At 41.2% G+C, this 12,916-nt stretch overlaps 1 long non-coding RNA gene across 2 annotated transcripts in view; it reads left to right on the top strand.

Annotated features, from left to right (window-relative positions):
• The first annotated feature begins 4,992 nt into the window (after positions 1-4,992).
• The window catches only part of LOC124053412, a 55,550-nt gene continuing 47,626 nt past the window's right edge, over positions 4,993-12,916 (top strand). Inside the window, exon 1 of one of the 2 annotated variants that reach the window (XR_006842145.1) lies at positions 4,993-5,427. This is a non-coding gene — a long non-coding RNA (uncharacterized LOC124053412). The remainder of the gene's footprint in view (positions 5,428-12,916) is intronic. The other variant, XR_006842144.1, reaches the window with a different exon arrangement.

The raw sequence follows: 12,916 nt of genomic DNA, 5'->3' as shown, positions 1-12,916 counted from the left end.
ACCCTGTTTTGTTTGTTTAAAAAAAAAGAGCATAAAGTATACAAGTCAGACTGCGCATATCCATCATCACATAACATCAGGTGTTCATATTATATCTCCAGACTGATCTACTCGTTTTTAAAAATTGTTTAAAAAACCTAGAGATGGAATTTAAGGATTTGGCGGTATTTACAGATTGAAAAATACATTGGAATTACATTTGCACTTGACAGTAAACAGTAGTGTTTCTAAACAGAAACAATGTACACATATTTAGGCCATCCACAGTATATACTGGAACGTAGGCAAATTAACCTGCTCTGAGGCTCCTGGACATATTAACACATTTTCACATTTTTTGACCTTGTAAGCTAAAAAATATAGTGAAAAATAAAGGTGTTTGTCAGATTTTGACACAAGAACACTGTTCAAGAAAAGGTCCTAAAATAGGGTAATAAAGCAGGAGCCACCATAAGACCAGTGTCATGTACAGGGATTAGCTTTAGTAGCTCATAGAGACAGACACAAAGACAGCACAATTGTTGTGTTGTGTCCCATCCTTTAAAAACACCTGTCTGGGTGATCTCAGTGTTCATAGAGAGCTTTGATGAATCATCCAGTGAGTAATGTGAGCGTAGCTTCCAGTTAACTGGACCTTTTACAGAAACTTATTATAGTACTAAACATAAAAATGTCTCTGCCTCCATCACTAAAACCCCACCCCCTTCACCTCATCCTCTGGATGAAGCAATGCTCAAGTCCCTCATTTGTAGCATATTTGTGTAAATAGTTTAGTTTTTGTTTTTTTCAGTTGAAATATTTTTTTTTAATACTCCATGAGGCTGTGGCCTACCAAACATTAACATCAGCATGCTAAGATGCTTGTCATGACATTGCTGACCAAACATATACCCGCTGAGTTAGTAATAGGATAGTAGGTCAGGTAGGTCATGCATGTTTTTGGTATTGTGGGAGGAAGCCGGAGTACCTGGAGAAAACCCACGCAGGCACAGGGAGAACATGCAAACTCCACATAGAAGGGCCCAGACCGGGATTCGAACCTGGAACCCTCTTGCTATGAGGCGACAGTGCTAACCACTGCCTTTCTGTACTTAATGGTGCGATACATAAGAATTTGAAGCAATTTACATATATTAATCACTTTGTATTGGCGATTTGGATTGTAACTTAAAAAAAAAAAATGAGAGGATTTTCTGAAAATTCCGCATATTATCTTTAATATCATAAATGAAATTGGACAACAGACATCCACACACAAAATGTGTTTTGCTTTAACGCATCATTATGAAGTAAATATTGATTGTGCAATATAATAGTTATAGAATAATAACACCATCTGTGTTTAGATTCCCTATAAACCTCATTCCCACTATGCAGTTCTGTCTGCCACTGGGTATGAAATCTTCCGGGAAAATGAAGGCTGACTGCCAATCCAGACAGGCTGGCAGCCTGTTGTGATTTCGATCTGCTTCCATGTCTCTATTACAGACCAAATAATTGAATAAACTCACACTTTTGCCCTCTGTTGTTGGTAGTTGCTAATCAGAGGAAAATGGAAAGCGATCTGGGTACCGGTGTGGAGGGATGGAGCTGGGGTGGAGTTGCCTCTTTCCCCTTTCCAAGTTGAGATGGGAAGTATGGGAATTTGATTGTTAATCTTGGAAAATGTACTTGCCAAAGCAGACTCATCTCAAGGATATTTAGTAACTGTTCTCAAGCTTTTGAGCTTTCATCACATGATCTCCATTGGCTGAGAAGGATCGTATGACTGAAAGCTTCAAAGCAGCTTCTAAATGGACCTTGTGGTGAAATTGCTTTGTGCTGTACAAGTTAAATTTTGCTCTGGTCAATTTTTTAAATATGCCATGAGATTTTGTAGACAATCTTGATTTGTTTAAAGAATAAAAATGTATGTAATGATAATAATCAGTGTCCTGTCTGTGTAACATACAAGCATGCGATGGATGTCTAGTTTATAGCGTCTCAATGGGTTGGCAGCACAAAAGGAGCTACTTTTAGCTGGCAGTGTCACTTGGTCAGGCGAGCAGAGGGGAAGCGTAGAGGTGTCTTTTGTTGGGGAGAGTTGTAATCCGCTCTAATTCAAACCACAGGGGGTCCACAAGCCTCAGGAAGCCCCAGACCTCTGGTATGTTCACACGGTCCTGACTATCAGCGAGACGTTCCATCACACGGAGGAGAAAATCAAGTAAAGTAGCTTTCATGAACGAGTTTATGTATTTTAATTTCTAATTTATGAATGCATGTGTATGTGTTATCTTGAAATGACAGCTTGGATAAATGTTCTGTATCTTTATTTTTGATCTATGTTAGGTACATTTCTGTTTTCAACTATGATTTTTTTTTCTAGTGAATCAAATACCCGCTTGGCTGAGATAATTACAGTTTCTCTTGTCTCAGGATTATTGTCTCGCATTACTGCCAGGTGGTTAGGCAATTTACTGTTCTATGAAGTTTAAATCATTTGTATGCGACGTAACAGGTTTCCAGAAAATTGTGAAAATTATGGTTTGGGGCCATAGCAATACCTAATATTAAAATGGAGGTTTGTAGTGAAGGTACCCTGAGGATAGAGTGTGGAAAGAGGAGCAGTGACAGCCTGTTGCTGCCCAGCATGTTTAAACCTTACTTTTGACTGGATATTTCTGTAAAATTACGGTGAACCTGTTAGTGTTCAATGAGTCATCTGCAAGTGGGCCTCTTCCAGGCTTAATGATATGAAGTGAATGATAATGGTGTTTCTTGGCAGGGCCTTGCTTGCACTTACTGCAAATGGAAGGTCACTGATCAACACATTCATTTGTATGGATGTGAGTGCCGAAGCTGAGAATACGAGTGAGGATGGGAATGGACAAGCGTCTTATAATGTAAATCTGAACATGTTTTTATTTCATTCATAAATGTAGTTTACATTTTAGATAAGGCACATCATTCTGTACTGATCTAAAAAGCACCCTTTTGTCAGGCAACCCACATTAGTATCAGCTCTCTATGGATGACAGTGCCAATCTGATAAGTCATTCAATCTGTTGTGAACTTCTTCTGTTTGCTTTTTGATGTTGGACAGATAGTGTACAGTGGGTTTTTATGTCTCTGAAAATAAGATGCTTGAAACAAAGCCGGGTTGATAAGAGCAGTGAGGCCGCATAAAAACAAACCAAAACAATGAGCTAGAAGACAATAAAATGCTCAATAGAAGTGAGAGCAACTGTAGACTCTGGTGATAATTTTCGGTGCGTCTTTCCACAGTGATCTCATCTCTTTGCTTCACTGTGGTGATCGTAGCACAGATTTTAAAAATGCTGTTCATGCTGCCTTACTCTGATGCTGGCACGTAAAAGAAAAACTCAATAAAAAGAAAAGAATCTCAATAAAAGATCGATTAAAACAACAGAGGATGACGGACCTGACAGAAGAGGAATTTAGTTTGTGGAGAAGGTGAATTCTCATGTTGTTCACATCAGACAAAAGGTAAATTAAACCCTTTTTATGAGATAAAAATAAGATGAAATTGTAGAGATAGGTATGGCTATCCAAGACTAAATTTAAGGTGATCATTGAAAATAATACCCAAATATTTATAAAATGTTACCATTTCCACACTTTCATATGTCTAAAATCACCAGTTCTTTGGTTTCAGATACATTTAATTAAATCCAAGCAGTTGTTATCACATAAAGGAATAAAATAAGTCAGTGACAAAGAGTAAGGGCTAAAGGACGCACCCTCGTTGTGAGCATGGAGACATAAAGTCTGACAAGCGATCCATTTACAGAAACCCTCCCAGTCCAGGAGTCCAACATTCATAATACAAGCTGGTGAGGCAAATTAAAATCGTATAGCATCGCATGAATGTCATACCATCAACATGTTAAAGATTTGAAGATTTGGTGACGCCTAATGGCATAAAAACACACTGTGGCACGCAGCGATTGACGCAGCTGCCTACAGCGGGTTTAACATCCGATAGAGGTTAACATGGTAGGTATTAAGTTCTTTTGCGATGTGTGGCAGTGTTTACACAAGCTAACAGGGCCTCTGGCATGACTCATGCTCAAGTACTTTACTTTTTATTTAGTATCACTCCTGGCTGTTTTCCAATATTAAACAGTATAAAGCAATGAGCAATGTTATTTATGATGCAGGAAATGTAATATGCATGCTTGTACACACACAGGGCATCTTGTGGAGAAGAAGGTGTGAATGTAAACAAGAGGAAACAGTCAACAACAAGACACGCTGCATCGGAGATCGGCTCTTTATAGCTTAATACGCAGCAAATGTGCTGCTGTGCTGCTCTTTGTAAACACGCCATTAAGTGATTCTTTAGAAAGATAGCCAATTGTTGCGTCTCATTCCCAGGACTTGGATATCTGGACAAACCCGGGAATGAGACTCAACAATCAGCTATCTTTCTCCAGAATCGCTGACGCCCATAAAGGCCCAGGATGCCGCAAAAAATAATGAGAAAATCCTGACAGAGGGCAGGGTCTGTGCAGATCCAGACAGCGCTGCACACTGCTAACGGGTCATGAGTGATGTTTGAGGTGAGCCTGAGACATATGAGACCCTTTTTTTGGACATTCCTCCATATTATGCCTTTAAAGGCTCATAATAGAGAGGATACTGTACCTGTGGGATGGAGGGGAAAGGCTCGTGCCTGTGGCTGATATGAGATCAGCAGTGTTTCCCCAAAATGTTAGTCACCCTGTGATGATGTCACAGCATGACCTCATTGTGCAAGAAAGAAATCGACATCATTACAAGAACTAAGAGTATTCTGTCTTTTCACTCAATCATTTTCACTATCATCACAATAACTAAGTTATTATCATCATCACAAAAACTAACAGTTATCTAATTCGTCACTGACATCATCATCACCATCGCGTCTATCATTATCACAGACACCAGGAACAGGCATCATCATCATCATCTTTCCGGTAAAACCAGTACGAGTGGTTTACGGCCTACTGGTTTTCTTTTATTAAGGGAGCATCATCTTATTTTCCTGGGACGCGCACTGCAATCCGTGAACGCGCATGAAGCGCCGTCACGTGGGAGGTCCCTTTAAGTTTCCATTGACAGAGGCCTGAGCGTGTCACATGGACATGATATAATGAAAAGGCAGGGACAGAAAGGCAGAGTGCGCTGAGCTCTTGGCTGATGGAGAAGGAGCCCGAAATGTACGCAGTCATCTGCCGACAGCCAGCAGTCTGCGGGCAGAGGGACAACGCGGTCGTACCGAGCCCAGCCGATCCTGGCCGGGGCGAACCGAGCCGGACTCACTGCGCCTCATCCGACGGGACCTCTCTATTCGCAGTTGCACCTGCCAGCTATGACACGTACTTTGAAAGAAGAAAAAAAATCGCATTGGTCCCGGAGCAGGAGAGGGGCGCCTTAACAAGCGTGAGTGAAGTTATTTCTAATAGCTCAGCTGATGTGGGATCGGCTTCTGTGTTGCTGCCGCAGGTGCGTTTGCGCGCTTGTATTGTGATCGGTTAGTGTGCGATATTCTAGTGAGAGGACCCGCATCTCTCCGCTTTGGGAAAAGTGTGTTTGCCCAGGAAAGCGCAACATTCCTGCAGGGGAGATTTTTGATCATGTGCCATGTGTTTTCTCGAACTCTGTGTTCGCCAGTGTCCGCATTCCAGGTGGTGTTGCGCACATAGAAATTGGAGTTGAAGTAAACAAGTGGGAATAAGGCCTTACGTCGGAGCTTGAAAACAGTGTTTTGAGGTCCGTAAAGGCGCTCTAGGCTTGACTGGAAATATCCCGCCCCTCTTTTACAAGCCCAGCCCTGAAGCTCTTGTTTTCCAGATACCAAGAGCAAGTGAAGTCGTTTATGATTTTTGCTTGACATTTATGCAAGTTCACAAGATCAACCGCCATGAGTAAGCTCGACAGACTTAACTCGTTGTCTCTGAAACAAACTGAGTAATAAAGCGTCATTGTAATGTTCATCAGTTCTCCTGAGGTAAGAGGGTAGTGATGTCGCCAAGTCCGATTAAATGTTTTGAAACTATGACTGCAGAACGTGAGTGTGGCAGCTTTTTGGTTCATTTTTTAAATATATAATATGCGAGTGTGTGGCTTTTAATCCCTATTTATTTTTCTGCGGGATGTTTGGAATCGTGCCTGCGAGGTGCCGTCAGCGTCAGAGGAAAACAAGAAACCACCTGCCTGCTGCTGCTCCGGCTATTGCGCAAACACACACACACACACACACACACACACACATAGACGGCAACGTTTTGCTGATTCATAACAGGACAGTCACATCTGTTTGAATATGACACAGTGAGTTCAAACAGCCTCTAATTTTGGCCACAGTTTCGGTCTTAAGCGTCTAGAGGAAATAATTCGCCGCGTTAACGCAAGTGGCTCTTCCGGAAATGCTTACCAGCAGCAGAGGCCGACTTTCACACTGGGCCAACCGGAGGAAGCATCAGCTGTGTGTAGAAATCTGACTGATCAGCAGGAAAGTAATGGAGAAGAGACCATTCAACTTTAGAAAACAGTTTCTTTCTGACAGAGACAGCATACCCGTTGGCTATTAAAAGAAATAATGATGACCAGAGGAAACTCTGGCCTTACTGAAACATTCATCTTGATACAATACTGATGTAGGAATCAAACTGATCAAACCGAGTACTTTAGACAGTATATTGACCTACCAATCACCTAAAAACATCCAATATTCCTTATTGAAAAACCAAATCAATTAGGTGAGCCAATTAATCAAGTAGTCTGTTAAAATTAAATTAATTGAATTAATAGGTAGCAGATTTTATAAAGAATTAATCCTTTAAGTCATTTAGAAAGCAAAAATGCCAAACTGGTCTAAGCTTCTCAATGTGAAGATCTGTCGCTTCCCTCTCCTTTGTAACCCGAAACAGGGACTTTGTATTTTATAAAACCAAAACGACATGTCATAATGCCCCATACAGAGTCGGGTCATAATGCTCTGCAGGGTTTGTGGGCACCACAAGAACATTCTAAACATAACCTGTACAAATAAAAGATACATTTGGCGTCACGTGCAGTTTCGTCCACGGCTAACGTGCAAAGATTAGCTAGAGCAGCTTTAAGTTATAGCAAAAGTCGTCAGTAGATTAAGGGATAATGAAAATAACAATTTGCTGTGACTTTAATAGGAATAGAGTGAACACTGCCATTCCTGTCAAGGTTCAATATTGCATTTCTTGTCATCGTCTTATGAAAGCAGTCATTCTAAAGGTTCGGCTCCCTTGTGAAAGGTTGCTGTTCTTGCTTATTATTGAGAGAAACGTATGCATTAAATTGAATGCTTTTCTGTACGGTGGGATATGCAGTATGAGCTTTAGAATCTAGGACAGACATTATGTAACAGCCAAACAACGAGCCTGTAATGCATTATGAACCAATGTTTCTCAGTATGAATTATACCAAGAACGACGTGAAGTTCAGGGAAGTGATAACGCTGTTGGTACTTGAATGTTTCATGTTATTACTGGTTCCTGCTTCATTTGAAACTTGCACATTTGCGTCACCTCTGAATTCACACTTCCACCTCTGAGTCCTTGTGTTTTTTTTATTGTCAGTATTATTATTATTATCATTATTATAACTAACCAACCAGTCTGATGTGTTCTCTCTTTCATTATCGTTCATTCTCTGGTAAATAAATCAACAGCTGTGCCTGACAAGTACAAGCAGGGTTGAACACGAGCTTTGCTGTCCTCCAGCACTTGCATGATAATGAAATTTGCAATAATCCCACAGCATTAACCATTAACCAGCATTAATCCTGCTGTGTTTGGCCTTATTAGCTGAGAACAAATCCATCAGCCTTTTGAAGCGAACTTTCAGGGCTCTAAGCTGTTATTTCCGCCCTTGAGAGCATTACTTGGCAAACCTGTATGTGCAGAATTCCACCAATGAGCCCGAACCTCAGATTAGTGGCATGCTTGAAACGGCTGGAGTGTATCGGAGGAGTCTAGCGGGGATAACATGACCTGCCTGTAAGTGTGTGTGTGTGTGTCCTGTTTATCAGTGTGTGTTTTTGTGGCTGCATGCATGTGCTTACTGAAGACAGACTTTCTGATCTGCGTCACAGACTACGCGTGACGTCTGTCAGATGCTTATGCTTGCCTTGTCTCAACAAACAGACCTGTTTCATTCACACATAAGTGAGCATGTGTTGTTTTCATCCTCTCCTCTGCTACCTTGTGTAAATGGCCGACGCTGAGACAGTTTTTCTCTTCTTCTTCTTCTTCTTCTTCCCAATTTATGCAGCTAAATCTTCCTCCATCATTCTCACTAAATAGCTGTCCCTGGTCCTTGCTATTCGTAGCCGCAGCATCAGAGGCTAATCTGAGAAATGAGCCCATTTTCTGTTTTCTTTTTTTTTTTTTTCCTCTGGTTTGCTTTTGCTGAATAATTGAAGTAAATGGTGCGTTTCTTTGTGTGTGAATTATGCGCCTCAATGTGAGCGTAGCTCAAACAGCCAGCTGTGAAAGTTGTATTTCCGCTGGGTTTATGTGGTCATAATTAGCAGCTCCCATGTGACTGGGTGTATGTGTGTTTTTGTGTGAGTGTGTTTGAGCTTGTATGTGAGAGCACGCTTGTGGAGCAGGGGTGTGCTTGTGTTTACATGACAGCCGACCAGGAAGGGAAGTGACGCAGGAGGCAGCAGAGGGGCGAGAGCTGCAGACATTACACCGCTGCAGAGGGAGAGAGGAAGAGAGAGAGAGAGACAGAGACAGAGACAGAGAAGGAGGGACGGGGCAGGAAAACCACAGGCAGATAAAAGGGTGAGACAGGAACAAAGAAATTAATGGCTGATCACTTTCTTCGTTACTGCAGACTGCAGAATCGTCGCCCTGCCTCTGCTGCCAGATCCACCGTAAACAAACGCAAACACGCAGTAAAAATGAGTCAGTGTCCGCGTAGGTTGGGCAAGTGCGCATTTGATTATGAAATGTGTTTACCCTTCGCTCACTATAAAAGTAGTGACACAGGCTTTTGTTTGTCCAGAGCTTTGACTGTTCCAGCTCTGAGCCACCCTCCCTTGTTGCTATCCTCCTTCACCATCTCTCTGGCCAGCTGCCCTTTCTGATTGGAGCAGACTTGAACTTTCTTGGCTGTTAGAAGACTTTCATAACAGCTTTGGTAATGGACACTCCTCAAATATTTCCTCAGCAAATGCTGCGCTTCCTAAGGGATGGAAAGTGGACATGGGAAGATGGTTCTCAAAGCAGCTCATGAAAGGCCCAATGAGCCGTCTGACAGAATGTATTATGCGGGAAAGTGCTGAATGGAAAATCTGCAGAAAGTCAGATTAGATTTAGAGTGTACTCACCTACGCTGGCTATTAATTAATATTATTATAGTGAAACTGTGCTGCTCGTTTTCTCAAGAAGCGTTCATTACACCCCATCGAGGCAAACAAATAACAAAAGTGTTACTTAGCTATTTGTAAAGCCTTGCCAATAAGGGACAATAATCTCAACAGTTTTGCTAGAGCTACAAGTTTATTAAAAGCAAAATGCTTTATCATCCTTGTCGCATGAATATGCTCTTTAAACTCTGCATTATATCCAAAATGTACATTTTGGCTGGGCTTCCTAAGGGATGGAATGTGGACATTGGACTGCAGTACAATAAAGACTCTTTAAGAATCATTATGTAAAGACTCATTAAGAATCCCAAATGGGAAATGTTCGTTCTCAAGAGAACATGAATGTGCTAAGTGAGTTCTCCAAGAGTCTGCATGTTAGGTTATGAGGCATCTTGTTATCAGTGAAAAAATGAATTGAGTTTCTGAAATTCAACCTCTTTCTCTGTTAGATTATCAGATATCTTGTGTCCAAAGTTGATATTTTGACGTCTACTACCACCATAAAGCTCACTGATCGTCAGTAATTGTAATGGTTTAACCTTGGGGGGGTGGGTGGTGGTGGTGGTGGTGGTGGGGGGGGGGGGGGGGGGGGTTTAGGGGGGTATGTGGCCATTAAATTTTATCTGCCCAATAAAAGTTTGAATTTCACTTTAAAATTCTGGCCTGATTTAGACGCTAGAGGAAAGTCGGGGGGGGACCTTAGGGGATCATGGATGTTAGGGTTGCTCCAATACTGATGCCAGTATCACAAATTGCTTTAAATGCCGGGCTGGGTATCAACAAACACACGAGGCTGTGCGCTGATCCACATACTACATTATTTATTAATTAGAAATGGGCTACTTAACCCTGCATGCAGCTTAGCAGATTTTTTTTTACTGTGCAAGTAATCCAAATACATAAACAGCAAGTGATTTCTGAAACTTCAAGTACATCCTTAACATAACATCCCTCGAGGGTTAGTAGTATAACGGAATGGTGTTGGATCGATTCTCAGTATGCTCAAAATCCAGCTATTGGAACTAAGTGGGAAGCAAACAATGGCATCAGATGTTCGTTAATGAATATCCAACACTAACTTAATCTGGACTTTTTGTTAAGACACTTAAGATACACTAAAAAATGTTGATCGAGGGGAATTTTTGACCTGGAGTGGATCACCTAAATGATGATGAATCATCCTCTGGGATGGGTACTGACTGTATGACATCCCCCATCCAACCTTTAACATGCTGCATAATGACTGGAGCTCGTAGGCTATCACCTTTTTATTAGGCACTACATCACTGCATTTTCCTTCCTCCTGATATATACACTTCTAAAGTCCTTAAGTGCATTGCGTGCCTTCTTCCAGACTGTGAATATAACCGATCTGACAGAGGTGAGCGGCAGATTGCATTGTTAAGCAGCCTGCAGGATGGAGGGTGAGTTGGCAGGGAGACTCTGGCCTGGCACTGAGCTCCTTGGCACACTACTGGCCTGGGGAGGACGTGAAATGAAACCTCAGCAGGGCACGGGTAATGGAGGAGAAAACCTCCCACGTCTTTATTAGAAAGGAGATGAGGGAGGGAAGCAAGAGGGAGACAGAGGGTGTTGTTATAATGAGATTTAGGGAAAAAGGAGTTAGCATTACAGTATTTGTCCTTAACTTTATATGTTTGTTATTTTCCTCTATTTCCTCCCGTTTGGCAGAGCTGCTGGATTGTAGGAATATCATGGCTGGCTTTAACGAAGATGTAACACTTTCTGGCAGCAGTCCACCGTCCATATGTCCGCTGGTCACGGCAATTAAACCATAAGATGATGAAGAAAAATGGCCAGCAGGGGCCTGATATACACAGCAAAATGTAAAGAGGAAGAGAAGCGAAAGCGATGGTTAGGATCATAGATGTGGTTTAACCGGAAGAAGCTCTTGATAGTTGTGTGTTTTTTCCCTTGACACTGTTACCCTCCCCACTTCTTGCACACATAAAACACACACACACACTGTCCTTGTTTGCTTTGATTTGTGTTCAGAATGAGGTGATGCATAGCAGTGCATGACAGATAGAATAAACAGGCATGATAGTTGGAGAAGAGTTCATTTAATCATTTTCAGCATTCGGGATTTACTAAGAAAATGATGTTAAGCAAGTGTGTGATGCGGTTTTCATTGGGTTTTATGGCTGCAATATGTGTGTATTCAGCTACTGATTTACAAAGACAGCAGCTCATTATGTTGTCACGGCCTGGAGTGATCCTGGTACTGCCCCTCAGACGAGCTCACGTTTGCTGTCCAGCAGTGGGATTTCTACGAGATCACTAAGCTCACAAAGAAGTTTTAATGAAGTGAAAACATGAAAACAAATTAAAGAAACAAAATATACCCAAGGCACCTCAAACAGTGGAGAGAGAGAGAGAGAGCAGTAGGTAAAGGTGGAGATGGTGTCATATCATATGGAAGTTGATTCTGAGCTAAATGCAGGCAAAATGTTTATTTAAATGTCTTGACAAAACAAAGGAAAGCTTAGTTGCACGCTGTAGTGACTTAACAGTTCAAAGTTCAGATTCAAGTTTGACAAACACAAACCGTGATTCCATTAGTCCACTGTGTGCTTGCATCGCAGTAATCAGATGTTACTTAATTTGGTCTAATAATCTGTTTTTAGTTATATACAAGCCTATGTTTAAAGCATGTTCCCTCACAACAACAACTTCCCATGTAAATCCCATCTTCACTGTGTTTACACCTAATTTTCAAAGGTCGAGAATTTTCAGGCAAAAGTGACCATGTCAAAAAGCAAGACCTCGGGAAATCCAGATGAACACATAATCAGCGTCTGTTAGCATGTCTAATACTATTTGTGAGATCAATGTAGCCTTTCTTCCTTCCTTTCAAATTTTAAGTTCAATTCATAAACTGCGGTATGAACCCCTGTTCAAGTTTTGCTGTTATTGCCTTACGTGGTCTGGTATGAGCAGTAGCTTATGGTCAATGAAATTAAACAATATTAGCAAATTTCAGATTGATATCTTTGTGTAACTGACTGAATGACTTTACACTACTTGTACTACTGATATACCACACTTTAGCACTTAGCATTATCATGTAAATGTCAGTTGTGGTCATAGTGTCCACTGACAAACTAGTGTCCACTACTCATTTAAAGTCCCAGACAAAGTTTCTTTAAATGAAGACACACTGATAGTATCACATATACAGGTGTAATAAGATACAGCCGTTACCTCAAGTGGGAATATTCCATATATTTTATGGATTTTATTCCCCCAAATTTTTGCCTGGAGGAACATTCCGTATCCCAACATTACCTTTGGAAATTTAATGGAATTTGAAGTTGTGTCACATTTGAAAAAAATGTCATCTTCTATAGATACTTATAGAGAAATGTTGCTGTTTGTCATTACTGAATCAGTACTGACTTTACGACTATGTTGTTCCACTCATTTACCACACCAGGGACGTGTGCTGTTAAGTGTTTATTGTTGTTTCCACCTAATGATGCTGCTTAATGGTGA

This window comes from Scatophagus argus, chromosome 22, assembly GCF_020382885.2.
Source record: "Scatophagus argus isolate fScaArg1 chromosome 22, fScaArg1.pri, whole genome shotgun sequence".
Lineage (NCBI taxonomy): Eukaryota > Metazoa > Chordata > Actinopteri > Scatophagidae > Scatophagus > Scatophagus argus.
Note: the sequence above shows the minus strand (reverse complement) of the source record. Positions and strands in the feature narration are given on the sequence as shown.